The 21,042-nt window shown below is 42.3% G+C and overlaps 1 protein-coding gene across 4 annotated transcripts in view; it reads left to right on the top strand.

The window, feature by feature from the left end:
• FRMD3 (FERM domain containing 3) overlaps positions 1 to 21,042 on the top strand; it is a 148,083-nt gene that overhangs the window by 50,024 nt on the left and 77,017 nt on the right. Inside the window, exon 1 of one of the 4 annotated variants that reach the window (XM_062019437.1) lies at positions 16,052 to 16,115. The exons of 2 other annotated variants lie outside the window; for them this stretch is intronic. The gene's annotated coding sequence lies outside the window, so the exon portion shown is untranslated. Of the gene's footprint in view, positions 1 to 16,051; positions 16,116 to 17,026; positions 17,087 to 21,042 lie in introns of those variants that run through there. One more of the 4 variants, XM_062019438.1, reaches the window with a different exon arrangement.

The raw sequence follows: 21,042 nt of genomic DNA, 5'->3' as shown, positions 1-21,042 counted from the left end.
CTTTGGGAGGGGTGGGGTTACAGTTTTTCTTAGGGTAGGATGCATGCAGGAAAGAGCTAGTGCATTCCATACTGCAAGTTTCTGAAGGGAGATGTGCTGTGGCATTCAGTGCTGCTGCTCATGGCTTTGTCTTGTCCTTATGAGTAAATAAATTTGCTCTTGAAAACAAATACTTAGCTTTATAGCTTAGATGTTTTCAATGTAGATGTACTAGACAAGGCTTATTATAGAATCATAGAATGGTAGGGGTTGGAAGCGATCTTTAGAGATCATCTAGTCCAACCACCCTGCAGAAGCAGGGTCACCTAGATCAGGTCAAAGCAGATAAATTTCCTGGGCTATCTTTAATGAAGCTCCTTTCCAGAAGAGTCAGGTTTTATACTAGCTATGACTTTTTGCATTGCCAGGAGGCAATTATATCATTCTGTATTAAGATGAAAAGTTGATAAGAGTTTAACTTCTGCAGAGGGACTGATTCATTGTTCAGGCTAGTCTGGAGTAACACTGTCTTCTTGACTGAAATATTGGTGTTAGGTGGCTGGAATGGATGGATGATTAGATTATCAAAATATATAACTAAATCTCAAGATGTTTTTCTTGCTGTATTTTAGGGTGTTCAATGCTAGATGAATATAAGAGAAAAGGGTTTAGAAGTCCTCACTCTACCAAAATAGGCATCAAAGCATGAGGAAGTGGAATGTAGGGGTTTTTTTGCACATAAAGAAAGATATTAATGGGAAAGCAATTGGCAAGGCAAAAAACTATTAAAACGCTATTCATTAAATCTGGGAAATTTGTCACTAAACTTTTTTATTACGAAGCACTAAAATTTATGAAATGGAAAAGATTATCAGATGTTTATCACAGACTATCAGAATAAAGGCTATTTATATACTTGATGTAGCATTCACACAGGAGAAATTTTTCTGTATTGTCTTGCTGCTGCAGTTGAAAGTAATGTTGATATTCACAGCAAGAAAGTTTTTTTAAGTTTATATTTTATTTGAATCCATTAAGCCGTCTCAGTAAGATGAGGCATACTCATTCCTAGATCAGATATAATGCTGTAAAAAGTGTATTCTTTTTTTTTTTCATTTAAAATTTGAAATCTGTGATGCAAATGCCCTTTAGATGTTTGCTTTTTCACAGTCTAAGCAGAAGAGTATTACATTAGGAAAGCTGAAACTTTGTTCTTGACATAGATTAATATGTCTATGTTCAGGAGAAAAGCTGAGTTGAGTCTAATTTATGCAGTTCTGGCAGGATGCTGTCAGAGGCTAATTGTTTATTGATACTGTTTTGGTTGCACTAGCTCATTTGCTGTGTGTCATACAGCTTATTTGCCATACTTTATCAATACTGCCAATAGCAAGCATATGAAAATCACCCCCAAAACTGCAAGCCTGGCTTACAAGAAAAGCAAACCAGTGTTTGCTTGTGTTGAGGGGGTGCATGAGGGGAGTTCCATAGCTTGGGGTGCATGTTTTCCTTCTCACACTTTTTAAGGTCAGCTGGAGATTCTTATCCAGTCTTATGGCAGCTGAAACTTTCAGGTTTAGATCAACTACAGTGACAATTTTAATGCAATAATGGGAGCTGTCATTGTCAGTCCCCTAGTATCACTTGTAACACTGGGTGATGTGCCACAGGAGATAGATGTTGTCATACGGGTATCATGGCTGCTACCTGATTGTGTAGTTGAGAGGCTGAGACCTACTCCTGTTGTACCACCTGTTATGGAATATCATGATCAGAGACAGAAACTGAAAAAAGCATGTGAATTTTTAAGCTAATCTGTAAGAGTCTTTTTTCATGTGCACAATGTAGCTATTAGATAACATTTTTGCAAGTAGAAGGATCTTTATGTTTTAGCTTTCTGGTAATTTAAAAGTTCTCTGTCAGGATCCGTAACTCAGAGTAGCAGATGAGGGAGAATGAAGTAAACTGGGAAATGTTCTAATTAAAACAGGGGAGAGTCTGAAGTGGCCATATGCAGTGTAAAGGGAGTGGAATTGCCATGTGCTGTAGGCAGGATCTGTGTTCTCTATCTGTTTCCTTCTTAGCTGAATTATTTTAGGGATCTTGACAAATATAAAATTCAGCTCAAGTGTTCAGTGCACGTCTCTGAGGATTTCCCTTGCTTCTGCCAGGAGGGAGGAGCCACACTTATTTTTCCCCCTGACATAAGGTAACTAACATTAGAAAGTTGTGCCACAGCAAGATGGGAACCGTGACTATCACACAGCCAGGGCTGACATTTGATCCCCTGTGATTTCGGGGGCAGCAGCCCACAATCTTGTTCCAGGGCAGACTACCTGCCTTCTGTTTCATTAGTCTGTCATAAACTTATTGGAAATGTGGGTTTCTCATGCCAATACAAAAGGGGTATCCGTACCACTCATTCTTTCCTTGGTGTTAATTCTGCATCAGCTACTGGAAGTCAGGGCAGTAGGCATGAGGGCAGGAAAATCACTATTCTTTGGGGGCTTGAATGTGCAACTGTGTGTTAGGTGCTTTTGAGGATGGGAAGAGTTCTCATGGAGAATAGATCTGTACTGGAGCAAGAGGCTGAAAACTTGCTGGACTTGGGACAGGTGCTCTTGCATAAAGTATTGGTTTTGCCCCACGGCTATAAGAAACTGCAAGCCTATAACTCTCACCTGAAATGACGTATACAGCAAATTAACCGCTTCCAGCATAAACTAGGTGGCTGAACTGACTGTCACGGGGAATTTTCCCAGTGTTTGAATGCTTTGTTGTTCTTGCATGCATTTTGGAGAAAGGTTACCTAAATTTCACAGCTTTTCAAAATACCAGAAGCTGTTGGGATTATGAAGTTTTACATCTTCTTAAAGGATAGTACTGAAAAATAAGGTAGATGTTTGAAACAGATTCTTGTATATGCGTCTTGTGAGACTGTAGTTTGATCAGTTTGCAAAGGATTTCCCCTAACATGGTGCTTCAAGTTGGCTCCTCATAGCTGTTTTCATAGAATCATAGAATGGTAGGTGTTGGAAGGGACCTTTAGAGATCATCTAGTCCACCCCCCTTGCAGAAGCAAGTTCACCTAGATCAGGTCACACAGGAATGCATCCAGGTGGGTCTTAAACACCTCCAAGGAAGGAGAATCCACAAACTCCCTGGGCAGCCTGTGCGAAGACTTCATCACCCTCACAGTAAAATAGTTTCTTTGTATGTTTAAATGGAACTTTTTGTATTCCAGCTTCATCCCATTACCCCTTGTCCTGTTGCTAGCTACCATTGAAGAAAGGGATGCCCCAACCTCCTGACATCCACCATTTAGATATTTCTAAATTGTAATGAGATCCCCCCTCAATCTCCTCTTTTCCAGACTAAACAGCCTCAGTTCCTCCAGCCTTTCCTTGTATGAAAGATGTTCCAGTCCCCTGATCATCTTGGTGGCCCTGCACTGGACTCTCTCCAGCAGTTCCCTGTCCCTCTTGAGCTGAGGAGCCCAGAACTGAGCACAGTACTCCAGATGAGGCCTCATCAGGGCAGAGTAGAGGGGGGGAAGAACCTCTCTTGACTTGCTGGCCACACTCTTCTTGATGCATCCCAGGATGCCATTGGCCTTCTTGGCCATGAGGACATGTTGTTGATTTATGTTTAGTTTGTTATCAACCAGCACTCCCAGGTCACTCTCTGCAGAGCTGCTCTCCAGCAGGTCAATCCCCAGCCTGTACTGGTGCATGGGGTTGTTCCTTCCCAGATGCAGGACTCTGTACTCATCCTTATTGAACCTCATGAGTTTCCTCTCTGCCCAACTGTCAAGCCACTCGAGATCCCACTGAATCGCAGCAGCCTTCTGGGGAATCAGCCAGTCCTGCTAGTTTGGTGTCATCAGCCAACTTGCTGAGGGTACATTCTGTCCCTTCATCCAGGTCATCGATGAAGATGTTGAACAAGACTGGCCTGGGAACCGATCCCTGTGGAACTCCACTGGTCACAGGCCTCCAGCTCGATTCTGTGCCATTGATCAGCAGTGAGCTGAATAAAATAAGGTTGAGGCAATAGTTTAAAAAGTCTTCAGAAAAATGGTGCTTAAAACTTTGGAATGTGTTCCAATTTGTGAGAAGGCAGATATTATTAAATATGACAGCACATATATATTTAAAAATAACAGGTTTTGAATTCTGTCAAATAGATCATGGTCCTTCATTAAATCCATTTGATCAAAAGAGATTGTTCTAGATAGAAAGGTTTTTTTTTTCAGTGTTTTTATTTCAGAAACAATAAGGAGTTATGGTGCTTCATGGTGCTATGCTCACAGTTTTAAGGGAAGTGTGACTTTTCCCAAGCTTTCTGTGTAAAGCTTGTAATGCAGGAAAATAAACCAGTAACAGAATATACAGATTTTCAACTTCCTTTTTTTAAAAAAAAAAAGCTTTAAATCAAGATTAACTGCCTCAACTGCAGACATGCTGTAGAAAAAATGCAATTATTGAGCTTGACAAAAGATAAAGCTCTCCAGTATTAGACGTAAATTGGATAAAACTTTATGTTCCAAATTATACAGACAGCCAAATGGCCTCTAATTTTAGAATCCTTTAGTCTTTTTTTTGACATCTTTGCTATGTTGATATAGAGTATCCATGTATGTGTATAGACATATATGCATTAAAAAGTATAGTGTGTGTATGTGTAAGAGGTATCAAAGATGCATTATAAGAATTATAAGAAAGGAAATGCCTTTTATGAGCTGAATACACAATGTTGGTCAGCTTTTTTGACCTATTGGCCATTGATATTTTAGAATCCTAAATTAATATTTCAAGACTGCTGCTCTCCAAGAGAGCTATGTGTGAGGATGTTCTGTAGGGACTCAGTGGGGTCACTGTTTAAATAGGTAGTCAGATGTAGAAATAAATGTAAATATCGGGTAATACAAGTATTGGCATAAATATTGGGTAATACAAATATTGGCATTTCATGCCTTTTTCACACCGCATTGTGAAGATGTGTTCATCGCTTTCTTAGATTTGTGCACTGCTAACCACAGATGCCTGTTGCCATGACTTACCTACAACTCAATGTGCCTTCAGTGAAATGCTCAAAGTTTGCAAGCTGATGTTCATTTACTCTTGGATTTCTGTTTCCTGTTGAGACAAGGTGACAAAGACAAAACTTTATTGCCTGTTGGATGTCTTGATGTGCTCTTTTTACCCATGTGAACTGAGACTGGCTGCCTGCTATTGCTTGGCAAAGAGGAAGATGGCCAGGACTGGGAAGGGTTAGAAGAGACCAGGTGGTGGGACAAGGCAGCACAAAGTGGAGTGTCATTCCTACACTTTGGAAAAAGAGGGATCTCCTACCATATCTAAAATAATACCTCCTGATTTACTTGGTCTTATGTGTCTTTGAAACTATTATGCTTAATTCTGGTACTTTCTCAGCTGATTTGGGAGTCCAATCCCCTCCTTAAGGCTCTTTGGGAAGATGGATGGGTTTGGGTTACTGTCAGAAGTGTGTTTGATAGTGAAGTCTTTCCATCCCTCTCTGCCTTGCTTCTGCTTGCTGCTTCTGCTTGTAGTTAGTGCACACAGAAGCTAAGGATCGTTACTGCATCTCACAGAAAGTGTACAAAGGCACATAAATGTCTACTGGCAATTACCATGCTAGCTTATTGCTCACACTATTTCCTAAAAGTTCTTTTTGCTTCTTTATGTCAGGCAGAAAGAGAAATTGAAAAAGTTGTCTTGTGGTGTAAGACAAAGGTAGACCTTTTCTTCTTTGGAGTCACCAGCTCATTTATATGACCTCTCCAGTTTAAAAAAAAAAAAAAAAAAAAAAAAAGGATCATTATAAAACAATTGCATCCTAAGGTTTTGCAGTCAGTTTTGGCACAGCAAGTATGAAACTGTCATTGCTTTGCTTGTTATAATCTGTATGTCAGCCTTGTTCTGACTCTAGCTCTTTCTTAAGAGACTTTTAAGAGGTTATTTCTTTTTCACGTTAGCTTGTAATAGATATAGATAATCTGGGTGAAGAGAAGGGAAAATGTCACCTTAATGTGCTCCCAAATTACAGGAGATTCAGCACAGATCTTTCAACAATTCGAGGGGACAAAAAGAAACTTTACTTGAGATAATAGTCAAAGCCATTCTGTCCTTTGTCAAGTTGCTCAGTTTTTGTTCTGATATTTGCTGTGGCTCTGCTTTTACTATAAATGTGACAGGAATATCAAGAGAGACCTTTCTGATGCAGCTAGTGACCTAGGAAACAGCTGTACAATATATTTATGAATGTCACTGTGTGTATATTTTTGATGGGTGTCCACCTTAACAAGCTGTGTGAGAATGGGATTTTATTTCCAAAAATTTGCTTTGGTGCTTAAATACCTGTAACTAAGGCACTTTTTTTTTTCTTTTTCTTTCCTGTGTTAGCACTTGTCTTCTCTGAAGAGACTTGCCTGGGAGAACTATGCACTGCTTAATTGCTTATAGGATGTAGTTTTCAATGTGTGGTTCTCTTATCCACCACTACACATAGTAAAATGAGTACAGATCATTTTCCTCTGGTCTTTTGTTGTTTTAATGAATTTTGTGTTCAATTGCAGCAGGCAATGTGGATAGCTAAGGAAAAATGATCAGCCTGCAAAAACATCCTCCACATCATATGCAATAAACTGAGTGACTTTACAATGCTTTTCTTAAATGCCAGCTGCTGTGGAACACATCTGACAACTCCCAGTGTTACAATATGTATTCTTAAGTGGGTTTTTTGTTTGTTTGTTTGTAACTTTGGTTTCAGCAAAGAGGTAAAATGTAAATTCCAAAAGAGGCAAATTGTGTCCTGAATAAACAGACACAGCGTGTCTGTGAGGTCAGGGTTTGCACTGGGAAGAGTGAGTTGTCATTTGGTGTGTAATACAGGACTTCTTCGCTTTCCATTTATTAGGTATAAGAAATGTTTGCAGCACCCTGAAATTTATTTCTGGGATGAGGCTCTTATGATAAGAGAGCAACTACTGCTGTGAAGAATCAAGTGTGATGAGTTCCTAACTTAGTCAAAAAGGATGCATTTTAATAGGATGTTGATATGAACCATGACTCAAAGATGTAGAAAACAGAGCAATTTCTGAAACAGTAAACAGCTCGGTCAGTTTGTCTTTGATCTCTGCAGAGTTCATGGGAACAGGCAGTCTGGACACAAGCACACTGTGATGAAGATGAGTGTGACAGAGTAAGGGAGAAAAGTGGAATCTAGTGAGAAGAGGCGAAACTGAGAAGAGGCAAAACAAACAAAATGGAGTACGGCCTGCACACTATGAGAACAACAACCGCCTCAGCGAAAGTGCAGTCTCATTGAGACCGCTTCATTTCCAAGAAGCAGAAGTTAAAAAACATTTCCTAAAAAAGGCTGCGGCCTGTGGTTATCAGGAGAGGCCAGACCGAGGGTCAAGAGCTTGTAACTATTGTTCGAACCCTATATCTATTGTGTGGCGTGTAAACCCTATAAAAACCCTTTCCTACTGAGCACCAGGGTCGCCTCCTCTGACTCCTGCGTGAGTTACGAGACGACCCGGAGCTCCGAAATAAACCTCACCTCGTGCGTTTGCATCAAGTCGGCTCCTCGTTTTCCTCTGAGGTGCGCGTCTGCCTGGGTAGAGGAAAGCTTCGCCTTTCATTTGGGGGCTCGTCCGGGATCAACGACGAACACCTCAGGAAACGATGACCCCTTGGAGGTGAGCTTTTTGTGTGAATGTTTGTGGCGCCACATGAGAGCTTGTGAGCTTGTGTAGATTGAGATTAAGAGTTTGTGGTTTGTGTAACTGAGCAGGCTTTGTTGGGATAATATTGTTTTTAACGTAATTTCTTTCCTTTATCTCTGTTTCTTTTGTGTCTCTAAGAGTTTGTGGTTTGTATAACTGAGAGCTTTGTTGGGATAACATTGTTTTTAACGTTATTTGTTTCCTGTATCTCTGTTTCTGTTGCGTCTCTCGAAATTTAAATTAGTGCCCATCCCTCTATGTCATAGGCTGCATACCGTTGACCAAGTCTGAGACTAGGTCTGGATCTAGCCGCACCTAAGCCCCTTTTAAGGGTGCCTTAGAAAGCAAGGGGGTCCAGACTGAACCTCGTGACTCAACGGCAGGGTCTCCTTAAATAAGCCTACTGTTGACCAGGTCTGGGACTAAGGATTCTTTCCTGAACCTCGTGACCCAACAGTCCATAATCCCCAACTTCAGTAAGAAAAACACTTAGGGATACACGGATAAGGTTCTCATTCTCTCACTCTCTTTTTCTCTCTCTCTCTCTCTCCATTAACCTCTGAAAATGTTTTAAGTGTGTGAGACTGGGAGCTCGCTGTTGCACAGATATCTTAAGCATCAGAGACCAAGTGAATGTTGCTTTTGTGGGTGATTGGGTGAGAACATACTTTGGTACCCTTGTAAGTTCAGGGAATGCTTTTTGTGCCGCCTCTGTGTCCATAAGTATATTTGTTGATTTTTACCTGAGAGTCACACTCAACATTACGGGGATAGGTACGGGACAGGAACCCCTTTTGTGCAAAAAAATTTTTAGATGTGCCTGATTAATTGTATTGATTTTTTATGTTCTATCTGTGTAAGGATAGGAGTCATAATTGTCAGGGTTGTGTTATGTTGTTTTGGAAGTAAGGGTCACGGGGAAACTGAAGCTGCTGGGTCAGTAAAGGTCTGACAGACTTTAAAGAGGTTTCTGAGTAGCACGTGTGGGGGACAGACGTGTCCGGCACCACAGGCTACGGCCCTGGGGGACGCCTCACGGGTGAAAATAGGCAACCTTTGCCTATAAGTGAAACCTAGCTGGTCTTTGTGGAGTGAATGAGGGGACGAAGTCTCCGCCCTTCTGAAATTTTGATAAGATCTCTTCCGTGGTGTAAAAGTCGTGGAGAGCGAGAAACCGTTTCTGTGTGTGTGTGTCTTATTATAATCTTTTTTGTATTACTGATAACCATGGGGCAGTCCCGATCCACCCCTCTGTCATTAACATTGGCACATTGGCCAAAAGTAAAAGCACGAGGGCAAAACCTGTCTCTTATTATCAAGAAGGGGGATTGGCAAAATTATTGCGAAAGTGAATGGCCAACTTTTAAAGTAGGATGGCCACGGTCAGGTACCTTTGACATCCATACCATACGGGCAGTCCGAATGTCTATTTTTGCCTCAATAGGAGGCCATCCTGACCAAGAACCATATATCACAGTATGGGAAGATTTGGTGATATATCCGCCGGACTGGGTCCGACCATTTCTTCCAAGTGATAAAATAAGAGTCCTAGCCCCATCCTACTCATACTTTAACCGGGGCGTACCTGTGACAACCAGGACTCTGGCTCTCACAGGAGTAGAAGAAGGGGTGACCAATAATGGGGGAGATTATGAAAAATTGAAAGAACCAAGCCCTAAGACCAAGGTATATCCAGAGGTCGAGGGACCCCCTGAATGGACTCCACCTGTATCCACATCTATACCCACCGCCCCCCCAACTGGACCCCAGTCCCCAAACGAGGGAGTACCTGTGCCATATAACCCGGGGGGTTGGGAAGAAGGACCCTATACCGGTACCAGGAGTAAACGGGGGATAACGCCTGAGGGACCAGACTCCACTGTAGCCTTACCACTCCGGGCGGTGGGGCCAGCCCCCACAGAGCCAGATGAGTTACAACCATTACAGTACTGGCCCTTTTCGTCCTCTGATTTGTACAACTGGAAAGCAAATAACCCTTCTTTTTCTGAGAACTCTGCTGCCCTCATAGGACTAGTCGAATCCCTGATGTACTCCCATCAGCCCACATGGGACGACTGTCAGCAGTTACTTCAAACACTTTTCACCACAGAGGAGCGAGAACGAATCTTCTCGGAGGCACGGAAAACCCTACAGGAAGGCCAACCAGGCCAACCCCCTCGAACAGGAATGGAAGTGGAAGCGTTGTTCCCAGCAGCGCGACCGCAATGGGACTATAATACAGCAGCAGGTAGGGAACGACTGTCCATATACCGCCGGGCTCTGGTAGCAGGACTAAGAGGGGCAGCCAGGAAACCTACCAATCTGGCAAAGGTGAGAGAAATTATGCAGGGGCCTAATGAACCACCCTCGGTGTTCCTAGAACGTATCATGGAGGCCTATCGTATTTATACCCCGTTTGATCCCGAATCTAGGGGACAGCGGGCCTCCGTTATCATGTCCTTCATTGGACAAGCTGCACCAGACATAAAACGAAAACTGCAGCATATCGAGGGATTGCAGGATTACACCCTGCAAGATATTGTTAAAGAGGCTGAAAAAGTGTTCCATAAAAGGGAAACTGAGGAAGAAAAGTGGGAGAGGGAAAAAAATGAGAGAGAGAAGGAAGAAATACGGAGACAAAAGAGACAGGATAAGAATTTAACAAGAATACTTACTACAGTGATGGCCGAGGGGAAACGCCAAGGGGAAAGACAGGCAAGAGGAGGAAGGGACCTGGGCGACAATGACAGGAATAAGGGACCCAGAAGACTGGGAAAAGATCAATGTGCCTTCTGCAAGGAACATGGGCATTGGGCCCGTGAATGCCCCAAGAAAAAGGGAAGGAGAGTGCTGACCCTGGAGGAAGATGAAGATTAAGGGGGTCAGGGCCCGGAACCCCTCCCCGAGCCTAGGATAACGTTAAATGTGGAGGGGACCCCAGTAAATTTTTTGATTGATACTGGGGCAGAATATTCCGTACTGAAAACCTCATTAGGGACTGTAACTAACAAACAGACCATGGTAATTGGAGCAACAGGTCGAAAAGAATACCCCTGGACAACTAATCGAACTATTGACTTGGGAACTAACCAAGTATCCCATTCTTTTTTGTTAATACCCGAGTGCCCTACCCCCCTCCTCGGGCGAGACCTGCTAACAAAAATGAAGGCTCAGATAAGCTTTACTTCTGCTGGCCCTGAGATCGCCCTTGCAGGCGAAAAGCCAAAAACATGCATATTGTCCCTGCACTTGGGGGAGGAATATAGACTATACCAAAACCCCAAGGAGAACCTGGATAACCTTGAAAAATGGCTCAAGCAGTATCCGAAGGCATGGGCCGAAACTGGGGGCATGGGGGAAGCGGTGAACATCCCTCCCATAGTGATCGAGCTACAATCAAGTGCCACCCCAATAAGCGTAAAACAATACCCATTGTCAAAAGAGGCAGTAGCAGGGATACGACCTCATATCGACAAGCTTGTACAACAAGGGATTCTTGTGCCTTGTAAATCTCCCTGGAACACACCACTCCTGCCGGTAAAGAAACCTGGGACTGGGGATTATCGGCCAGTACAGGACTTGCGGGAAGTCAACAAAAGAGTCCTTACCTTACATCCTACGGTACCCAACCCATATAATCTCTTAAGCTCTCTTCCCCCAGATCGTACCTGGTATACAGTCCTTGACCTAAAGGATGCATTTTTCTGCTTGCGACTGCATCCAGTGAGCCAGTTGATTTTCGCTTTCGAGTGGAGAGATCCTGAAAGTGGGAGAGTGGGTCAACTCACGTGGACAAGATTACCACAAGGATTTAAGAATTCTCCTACCTTGTTTGATGAAGCCCTCCACAGGGACCTGGCAACTTTCCGGGCACAAAACCCACAGGTAACTTTACTCCAATATGTAGATGACCTCCTACTCGCGGCGTCCACCAAAGAGAACTGCCTGATGGGAACTCGCAGACTACTGGTTGAACTTGGAAGGTTGGGGTACCGTGTCTCAGCGAAAAAGGCACAAATCTGCCGGAAAGAGGTAACCTATCTGGGATATGCTCTAAAGGATGGAAAAAGGTGGCTGACGGAAGCCCGAAAGAAGGCCATCTTGCAGATCCCCACCCCGTCAACCTCTCGACAGGTGCGTGAGTTCCTGGGAACAGCGGGGTTCTGTCGTCTGTGGATACTTGGGTTTGCTAGCTTGGCTGAACCACTATATCCACTCACAAAAAACAAGGGAGAATTCGTATGGGGCAAAGAGCAGGAGGAGGCCTTCACCAACATAAAGAAGGCGCTGTTAAGTTCCCCTGCTCTGGCGTTACCTGACCTCACCAAACCATTTACTCTGTTCGTGGATGAGCGAAAGGGAGTGGCCCGGGGTGTGTTAACACAGAGACTTGGACCCTGGAAACGGCCAGTGGCATACTTGTCAAAGAAATTAGACCCCGTGGCCAGTGGATGGCCTGCCTGCCTTAAAATAGTGGCTGCCACAGCAGTCTTGGTAAAAGACTCTGATAAACTTACTTTTGGACAACCAATTACAATCATTGCAGCCCACTCCCTGGAAAGCATTATTCGGCAACCTCCTGACCGATGGTTAACAAATGCCAGGATGACTTACTATCAGAGTCTGTTACTAACTGAACGTATTAAGTTTGCCCCTCCAGCCATCCTGAACCCAGCCACACTGATGCCTGAAGCAAGAGAGAGTGACCAGCCTCTCCATGAATGCCAAGAGGTTCTAGCCGAAGAAGTGGGCATTCGCGCAGACCTGACTGACCAGCCTATGGAAGGAACCCCCTCGTGGTTCACCGATGGGAGCAGCTACCTGCTGGAAGGAAAGCGTAAGGCTGGCGCAGCCGTAGTGGACGGGAAACGGGTCGTGTGGGCTAGCTCGTTGCCAGAGGGGACCTCTGCCCAGAAAGCCGAACTAGTAGCCCTCATACAGGCCCTGAGGCTGGCTGAAGGAAAAGTGATTAACATATTTACCGATAGCAGATATGCCTTCGCAACAGCCCACGTCCATGGGGCAATATACAGACAGAGGGGGCTCTTGACATCAGCGGGGAAGGAAATTAAGAACAAAGAGGAAATTTTAAATCTCCTAGAAGCCGTACACCTCCCCAAAAAGGTAGCCATCATACATTGCCCAGGGCATCAAAAAGGAGATGACTGGGTTGCAAGAGGGAATCGAATGGCAGACACAACTGCCAAAGAGGCCGCACTAGAGGCCATGATACTCTCAGTAAAACTGGACGACAAACAGGCAGTGGAAGGAAAGGAAGAAACAAACCTATCCGCTGAGGAAGGGAAAGCTTACATCGATAAAATGCACCGACTTACGCATTTGGGGACTGAAAAACTTATCACACTAGCAAAAAAATCACGCTACAAGGTCCCGGACCTACGGAAAACCGTGGAACGCATCGTACAAAATTGCGAGGTATGTGCCTTTACAAATGCAGGACATACTAAAGGAATCCAAGGAAAGAGACTGAGAGGAGATCGACCAGGAGCATACTGGGAAGTAGACTTTACGGAAGTAAAGCCTGCCCGGTACGGTAACAAATATTTGTTAGTGTTTGTAGATACCTTCTCTGGATGGGTCGAAGCATACCCTACAAGGAACGAAACAGCACTGGTAGTTGCAAAAAAGATCCTGGAAGAGATTTTTCCCCGATTCGGTATTCCCAAGGTAATCGGGTCAGACAATGGACCTGCCTTTGTCGCCCAGGTAAGTCAGGGAGTAGCCAGACAATTGGGGATTAACTGGAAGCTCCATTGTGCATATCACCCTCAAAGTTCAGGACAGGTAGAAAGGATGAATAGGACCTTGAAAGAAACTTTAACTAAATTAGTAGCGGAGACCGGCGGGAGGGATTGGACAGTCTTTCTCTCCCTCGCTCTGTTTAGGGTTCGAAACACCCCAGGACCTATGGGGCTCACCCCTTATGAAATCTTGTATGGGAGTCCCCCTCCTCTGACAGAAATAGTGGGGACTGATGAACCTGTTGTGCCCTCTCTTACTCTTGCAGCACGCCTAAAAGCGTTGGAAGTAGTTAGAAAAGAAGTTTGGGAACAGTTGAAGAACCTCTACGACCCAGGCGAGGTGTCGATGCCCCATTCGTTCCAGGTCGGAGACAAAGTTCTGATTAGACGACACCGATCAGAGACGCTCGAACCTCGGTGGAAGGGACCGTATGTGGTATTGTTAACAACTCCCACCGCTGTAAAAGTCGATGGGATTACTGCGTGGGTACATTCAGCGCATGTAAAAAGGGCACCTAGAGATACACAAAAGGATGATTGGGTGGTGGAAAAGACTGATAATCCTCTTAAGCTTCGTGTGTTTCGGAAACCAAACCGAAACACCTAGGGAAAATCTCTTGGTGGGACTAATCCGAGATTTCGGGAAGGCCCAAAATGCAACCAGTATCACTGCTTGTTTACCATTACCACAAGCAGCTGGGGAGCCTATTCCGTGGGGTATAATCCCGGCGGGACCACTACCAAAATATAAAAATAATGTATCCCAATTTTGTAAGAGTGTGCCCCGAACTAGGACTGGGGTAGGTCGGCGATTTATCAGGACACGAAAATCACAGTGGAAAATCAGGAAGGAAGACTGCAAACGAAAACTTAATTCTGTATATAAAAAGGGAGGGATCCATTCTGTGGGGACGTGTTATTTTGATGAGGAAAAACAAGTTACAGTAACTACCACTGAAACTTACTCTGAAGTGGTATGTCAGAATATCACACAATTAGACCCCAAGGTCTGGCAATCTATCTGGGGACCCGCTATTGCAGAAACTTTTAGCTACATAGGACCAGTAAACTGGTGTGTGCAGTTTCAAGGAAAGCAGGATCAACACTATACACACACTTTTCATGAGATGACTTCTAAAAAAACGATTGTGGAACACACACATGGGTGGAACTGTACCAAAGTCCTCAACTGTGACACCCCGGAGAGGGAAATAGGGATTTTCCCCGTCCGTTATCTGCTTAAGTGGGGATGTGAATGTCGAGGATACAAACATACCCTGCCACCACATACTAAAGGTGGGTCAGATGGGGAAATGCTTGACTGCAAATATACTACAATCCAGAGTCCTGGAAATTTAGTATGGGTCACTAACGAACGGAAATGGACCACACATATTTCCATTGATGGGCCTATTAATCAAATTACCCTAGGGGTGCCCACACTGTGTCCCTACTGGAAAAAGTCTGGAGAAAAAGAACTTATACCTCGAAAGAGGAGGGATGTAAGTAAAGAAGGCGAGGAAGCCCCCAGTGATGAATGGCAGGAACCAAAAACTGCGATAAAAATAGGGTGGGCAATTGAATCTATATTTCCCCAAATCGCAGCATATAGAAATAGGGAGATGCTTGATAAATTGTTGGCACAAACCGCGCGATTAGCGGCTGTTACTAAAAAGGGATTTAAAGATATGAATTTCCAACTCCAGGCAACTAGCAAAATGGCTCTGCAAAATCGGATGGCCCTTGATATGTTACTATTAAAGGAACATGGGGTTTGTGGGTATCTAAAAAATAAAATAAGCGACTGTTGTATACATATCCCAAATGTTACGGAAGCTGTAGAAAACGATATTAACAAATTACATCAGATAGAGGAGAAAACAAAAGGAATTGAAGAGGAAGCCCGAAGAAATTGGGTAGGGGAAGTATTCAATTCCCTAGGAATACATATTGCTGAGTGGTTATCTTCATTAATCCAAACTGTGATAATTACTATTATTCTTATTGGTATAATCTTTATTTCTTATAAGTGTGTTTTAGGACTGTGCCTAAAGGGGTGGAAGAAGACTCCAAAATGACATCCATAATGTTATAAGCATAGAATAGAAATATAATGTTAGTAAGTGTTAGTCCTGACCACTGGCCTGGCCTCTCCAGAAATTCTAAGATTAGAAATGTACAAAAGAAAAAGAGGGGAATGAGAAGAGGCGAAACTGAGAAGAGGCAAAACAAACAAAATGGAGTACGGCCTGCACACTATGAGAACAACAACCGCCTCAGCGAAAGTGCAGTCTCATTGAGACCGCTTCATTTCCAAGAAGCAGAAGTTAAAAAACATTTCCTAAAAAAGGCTGCGGCCTGTGGTTATCAGGAGAGGCCAGACCGAGGGTCAAGAGCTTGTAACTATTGTTCGAACCCTATATCTATTGTGTGGCGTGTAAACCCTATAAAAACCCTTTCCTACTGAGCACCAGGGTCGCCTCCTCTGACTCCTGCGTGAGTTACGAGACGACCCGGAGCTCCGAAATAAACCTCACCTCGTGCGTTTGCATCAAGTCGGCTCCTCGTTTTCCTCTGAGGTGCGCGTCTGCCTGGGTAGAGGAAAGCTTCGCCTTTCACTAGTAAGGGAGAAACAATTAATTTGCTATGAAAGCTGTAAAATACATTGCTTTATTATATTTTCTTTTGCAGCTGTAGCTAATGAGACAAGCCTGTAGTACCTCTCGATTACATTTTTGCCAGCCATTATTTAAAAAGTGTTGTGACTTTTGCAGTGACAAAGAAATTCTGTAAGAATTTGTGTTTTAAATCTGGATTATATATAATTGTTCTTAAAAGAGTTAAAAAACCCCCATAGTTGTAATTTTGTGAGGTGATGATTACAAATGCAAGGGGAGTTCTGTCTGTGCTATCAAATGGAGGTCTTATTTTAGGTATTGCTAATGAGGCAGTTCGTATGGCTTTCAAGGTCTGAATGACCTCCAGAAAGAAAGAAAGAAAAAAATGAACCCAGCTCCCTCTACTACTACTACAAAAAAAATTGCAATCTGGGAACATTTTTTGGCATAGAGACATAAGTTTGTATGACACAGAGAATTGAGTTCCTCCTCTGGTGCCAATACCTGGCTTTTATTAAATACCATTGGAGTACAATGGTGTAGCCTAACGAGAAATGCTTCTGGAGGGCTTCTTTCTCCAGTGTTTTTATTCTAATATAAATTTGCTTTTCTCAAGATTAGGACGTCTAGTCTTACAAATTTAATGTTGCTTTTTTTTCCCTTCACAGCAATCATTTAACAGGTAGGATTTTTACAAGGGAGTAAAAAACATATTGATGAAAGGTTCTTTTCTGTGTCATTGTTTCTGATAGGAAAATATATTTATGCATGTGTGTCTGTAAACCACTAGTTAAGCAGTTTAGAAATATTTTTATGGTAAAATTATTCTTTCAGTTAGCCCAAGGAGAGTAAAGGAATACAATGTATTGGTGAGCAGAAAATGAGTCAACATGATCCTTCAAGTGTGTGAGCAATATGCAATATTAATAAAGACCAAAGAGTTTTCTCAGAAAGGAGCTACTTACCTTGGGCAGGTATGTATTTAAAAGAAAAAAGTACCTTGATGGATTCTAAATTAGTGAGTGGCAGGTGAGGTTTTTGTGCATCCTCTCTCTCCTGCAATCATGAAATGCCTTTTCTGATGTCCTCAGAAGGTATTATGACAAATGTCCTCTCAGGTATTAATGATATGATTATATAGCATGACTGTCAGACAGTTCAAGTGCATAGTATTTAAAGATTCTTCATATAAAACTTTTGATCTAGGCCCTTATCAAATCAGATTAGTGTATGAGTTATGCTTTCAGCTGCTTTACTGGGAGCTGTTGACTTGATGACTGTGGCTGAGGGTCTTGTCTGTGCGGAGGTATTATCTGTGATTTGCAGCACTTGCAGACATTCAATGTGCTTCAAAGCTGATATTGCCAGACCACTGAGTGCACAGCTGGGCTTGTGTTTCTGGAGTAACCCACATAATGGTGGATCAAATTCCTGTAATATCTAATCGTATAGTTGGTTCTTTATGTAAGCTCTTATCCTCACATATAACTCTAATAGCTTTTCAGATGGGCACTAATTCATCAGCCAGGAAATCTTTCCCTCTAGGGATCATGTTCTATGATCTTTCTTTTCTTCCTCCTTACCTCCTATCCAGTGCATGCACACCCCATGTTGTGCATACAAGCATTCATGCTCTATTTCCTCATGAGAGGAGAGGAGCCTGGTGGGTAACCCCAAGCTGAGAAGTGAGGGAGACCAGTTGAGGTGCCATTACTAGTGTTCACAAGGGCACCTATTGCTCTATGACAACAACTGCTCCCTTGCATTGCTTACCTCCTCTTACAACCCACTCTTCTCTGCTGTGGTCCCACTTGGTGTGCAAACAATGGTGTGGCTGTTCCTGCATGACCCTCACTGGGGCTGGGGTTCAATGCATTCAGCTGAGCCCTGAAATGTTGCTGTGAAGGTTGAGCCTCTTGCCACTCACCAGCTGGTTGTTTTTTTGTCAGCAGCTTAACTAAGCTGTGTCACACTGTGGTAATTCTCTCTCCTACCTGTGCTCAGGGAAGCATCTGGTCAGAAGTAATTTAGATTGCTTTTCTTTTAAAAAAATATTTCCCTTTGTATAAAAAGGGTACACTGCTGTGACTCTGTTAGAAAAGATAGGGCTAGAGAACAGTACAAAAATATGGGGAGGCCTCATTTTCTGTGTCTGCTGGACCCACCAAGAAGATTCAGTATTTCGTGGGGCCAAAGGAAGGTTGTTGACTATCAATGGTACCAGGGGACATTAAGCAACTTTGACGAAATCCTGATTTGGATTTTAGGTTGCTTTGTTGCTGGGAACTGAGATCTCATTCTTGAAATCTCTCATCGACTTTCCTAGATGTGGTATGATGATGTGTCTTAGCTATATCTTCCAAATTAGTTTTGGTGTTGAGAGCACAAGAGAGAAAGCAGAGTTAGCTTTGCTGAACAATTCTGGATATTGAAAAAAATGATAGATTTGTCGACAGAAGCACTCAATTCCTTTTTAGAAATCAATAGTGCCTCAGATAGCATCACAAATGCTGCACTAATGGCAGCTGTTACCAGAAGTGAGCTGTTAATGCTGCAACCCCTTTGTGAGCCCCTCACTTCAGGGACATAAAACCTAAGTGGCTAAGTGTTGCCCATGTGCAGAGGGACAGAAAATGATGATGAGCCCTGTAAATTAATATTGCATCTGTGGTTTCTTCAGTGCCTGTCTGCCGGCTGGTGATGACTTTTAAGAGCTGCAGTATGTGAACTATAAATGTTTCTTTTTGTCATCTATAATTTACTTATGGGTCAGAGTAATTTACTTGCAGAATAACACTAAGGTCGAGAGCTGATTGTATGAAAGCTATTATCCGTGTTCACTCCAAAAGCTATCCAGCTTTTGCTAGTTAGTAGAATAAAATTTTCATTTACTGTATGACTTTGATTTTCTGATAGTCTTCATTCCATGGGACTGGCACTGTGTAATTTTTCTATCTTGTAATTGTTTCTTTTTCCCCTTCATCTTTTATTATTTCATCATTACCATCCAACAATAACCTTTAATTCAGGAAAGGGCAGAAATATTCTGTTGTTTGGACAAAAATGTCCATCTATTGCAAATTAATAGTGTGAAATGAAAGAAAACCAAGTAACTTCTAATAACCCTCTCAATTTCTCAACTGAGGTAGCCCACAAGAGGAATCATCTTAGGTAAATACATTTCTGACCTCACTACTGCTGATATTTCTGGGTAACTTTTCAATGCTGTGTTCATTTATCCATGCAGTTTCATTTAAGATTAATAGAGCTTCCACAGCTGCATTCACACATATAGCCTTGAAGCTGCTCTCTAATTATTTCATTTTTTCCTCAGTGTAGACATTATTCTCCTTTTGTCTTTGCTTTCTCCTTTATCTTTGAGATGTATTTGTGTAACTTGTTGCCCAAATAAAACAGTAGTAAGAGATTTGTTTGTGTTATTTAAAAAAGTAAAATTTAGTTTTATTAATTAATATATAACACTTGAGATTCAACTCATAATTAATGGCTCAGAAATTGGAGTTTGAAGACTGATGACTTGATATGAATTATGTTCTTCGAGCCCTCTTCCAGGTTAGCAAATTAGTTCTCTCATGTAAAGTGTAGAAGCATAATCTCGTCACTGAAGGAGGTTTTCTGAAGGGAAGTCAGAAATGTGAGAGGTGGCAGTCGAGGCAGCAGTTGCTTTTTCTCATTTCTGTCAAGTATTGTCAACAAAACAATACTATTTCAGTTTTCAATTTATAAAGCTGCTTTTGGAGTTATGCTTTTGCCTTAGAGGAACTCATTGGTTTTGTCAATTTTTCTGACCCATTTAGGTTTCATTCTGTGGTGGTATTATGACTATTCTTGGTGTATTGAATTTTTGTACGTCCATAAAACTTAAAAATATGTTGCACACTAGAGAAAACAACCACACAAAATCAGACATTTTTCTTGCCTTGCATGAGAGCCTAGACTTTTCATTTATTTGAATAGAAATGCTGGTTTAATTGTGAGTTTAATTTACTTTTTTGGGTTGGTTTAGGTTTTTTTGAGGGTTTTTTTGAGTGGATTTATGCTTCAGTAAGCACTTAAGTATATGAGCAGTGTAACCAGAAGGTCACTGTTGAGAACTGTTCACATGAGTTAAGACACTTGTGGGATAAGGATTGAAATCCCCGGTACAAATAAACACTGTGTTTATGATTCTGCACTGCTTCTTAGTAATGTCAGTGGCTTCCTGACAGAGATAAGCACAACTGGCAGGACTTCAGTAGTTAGATAATGGAACAGAAGAGTTGTGTTTAATTTGCTTGTGACCCTTGCTTTTCCTTGTGACGACATTCCAATAAATACAGAACTCCACAGTGAAGCAAATGCAAATACAGAAGGCATTTCACTGAATGCAAGATTTTAAACTGCCATAAATGGTTTTCCTCTCACTTTCAGAATTGCGAAACAATCACAAATGTTTTGTGGTCTCATTTTATGTCACTGGAGAAGGGTTAAATTGTCAGAACAAGATATGCTATCCCATGCTTTTTAACATACACAAAAAATGCTAGGAATTAAAAAATGAAATCCCCAAGCAAGGACGAGATTGGGATATTGTGTTAGACTGACACTGCTCAGGAGCTTTGAAGGTTTTTGTTTGGGTTAATTTCTACATAACCAAGGAGTTATCAAGGAATAGCGTTACTCAGTCATAGATTTGCAGAGCTGCAGAAAAGGAATCTGTAATAGTGTAAATGGTGTCAGGTAGTGAAAATGAGGTATCTCTGCAGTGCCTTCCTTGGTTTCTAGAGCTAAGGAAACAAATCAAGCTATCTTGTGAGTCTATCAATGGAAGACTCTATGATAATGTTAGCATGTTTTGTTGGAGGGAAGAATGTCCCTTGCTCTCTTTGATTGTTTTATACCAGCCGCTCATTTAATTTGATACATACTT

The sequence above is a fragment of the Colius striatus genome, chromosome Z, assembly GCF_028858725.1.
Source record: "Colius striatus isolate bColStr4 chromosome Z, bColStr4.1.hap1, whole genome shotgun sequence".
Lineage (NCBI taxonomy): Eukaryota > Metazoa > Chordata > Aves > Coliiformes > Coliidae > Colius > Colius striatus.
Note: the sequence above shows the minus strand (reverse complement) of the source record. Positions and strands in the feature narration are given on the sequence as shown.